The following is a 1,959-nucleotide window of genomic DNA, read 5'->3' on the forward strand; positions in this document are numbered from 1 at the left end:
CCTTTATGGTTAAAAGTGAATTACAAAAAAAGGGATACTGGCAGGCAATTACTCTATAAGCTGTAGGAATGAAAGGGATTTCACAATGTGAGTAGTTCAGATTCATATAATGTGAAGAGCTGTTGGCAAGTGGGAACTCATGCAGTAATCTAAAAGAGAGAACTGAGGCTATAAATGAAAACTCTCACACACACAGACACACACGCACACTCACACTTCATAAATGCACTAAATGAAGAAGTTCCGAAGTATGGATAAAAATTTTAGCCCAAAATGTGCAATATTTTAATTTAAAAAACAACTGAGAATGCACATAGTCAGGATATTTGGCATATAAGATAATACTGCAGAACTAGAGCTAAAATAAGGGCATCTGCACTCTGTTGACATTATGTGATCTAATTTAAAATCTAGAATTAATACATGACTTCTGAAATGCCTTATGAATTGAACTGTAGCCCTGCAAAATCCATATGTTGAAGTGCTAAACTCTAGTACCTCAAAATATGACCTTATTTGGAAATAGAGTCTTTGCAGATAATTAAGTTAAAAATAAGGCAGTCACCTTTTCGGCCAGAACTGCCATCTTCAGTAATTCGCCAAAATGACCAACACAAAGGGAAAGAGGAGAGGCACCCAATATATGTTTTCTAGGCCTTTTAGAAAACATGGAGTTGGCCGGCGCGGTGGCTCACGCCTGTAATCCCAGCACTTTGGGAGGCCGAGACGGGCGGATCACGAGGTCAGGAAATCAAGACCATCCTGGTTAACACGGTGAAACCCTGTCTCTACTAAAATTACAAAAAATCAGCCAGGCGTGGTGGCAGGCGCCTGTAGTCCCAGCTACTCGGGAGGCTGAGGCAGGAGAATGGCATGAACCCGGGAGGCGGAGCTTGCAGTGAGCCGAGTTTGGGCCACTGCACTCCAGCCTGGGCGACAGAGCGAGACTCCGTCTCAAAAAAAAAAAAAAAAAAAAAAAAAGAAAAAAGAAAACATGGAGTTGTTCCTTTGGCCACGTATATGCGAATCTATAAGAAAGGTGATATCGTAGACATCAAGGGAATGGGTACTGTTCAAAAAGGAATGCCCCACAGGTATTACCATGGCAAAACTGGAAGAGTCTACAATGTTACCCAGCATGCTGTTGGCATTGTTGTAAACAAACAAGTTAAGGGCAAGATTCTTGCCAAGAGAATTAATGTGCGTATTGAGCACATTAAGCACTCTAAGAGCTGAGATGGCTTCCTGAAACGTGTGAAGGAAAATGATCAGAAAAAGAAAGAAGCCAAAAAGAAAGGTACCTGGGTTCAACTGAAGCTCCAGCCTGCTCCACCTAGAGAAGCACACTTTGTGAGAACCAATGGGAAGGAGCCTGAGCTGCTGGAACCTATTCCCCGTGAATTCATGTCATAATAGGTGTTAAAATAAATAAATAAATAAATAAAAGACCTCTGGGCTAAAAAAAAATAAATAAAAAAAATAAGGCAGTCAGGGTGAGCCCTAATTCAATACGACTGAGTGTACATAAAAGTGTCTTTTTTTTTAAAAGATATAAAACATACAAAATTTATTTTGTGACTTACAGCAAGACTTAAAATTTTGAAGAAATCATCAGTTCAAAATTTTCAGCTTTCTTTGATAAACTGAGAGATAGCTAAGTAATGAACCATTCAGACCCCTTCTCAGAACCGATATACAAACAGAAATTAGAGGTGACTTCCTAGATGTGTTCTTAGTTAAGGAAGGTAATATAGCTACAGTAACACTACACCTTAAACTAGCATCCTTCTCATTACTTGTGATGGTTAATTTCATGTTTCAATTTGGCAAGGTCATAGTACTTAGTTATTTAGTTAAACACAAATCTAAATATTGCTGTGAAGGTACAACACTCCCTCTTTATCTGTGGAGGATACATTCCAAGACCCCTAGGGGATGCCTGAAACCCTGAATAGTACT

General features: G+C 39.3%; 1 pseudogene; it reads left to right on the top strand.

The window, feature by feature from the left end:
* Window positions 1–604: 604 nt before the first annotated feature.
* On the top strand, window positions 605–1,413 carry LOC105482732 (large ribosomal subunit protein eL21-like; annotated as a pseudogene).
* The last annotated feature ends 546 nt before the right edge of the window (window positions 1,414–1,959 follow it).

Source organism: Macaca nemestrina, chromosome 1, assembly GCF_043159975.1.
Source record: "Macaca nemestrina isolate mMacNem1 chromosome 1, mMacNem.hap1, whole genome shotgun sequence".
Lineage (NCBI taxonomy): Eukaryota > Metazoa > Chordata > Mammalia > Primates > Cercopithecidae > Macaca > Macaca nemestrina.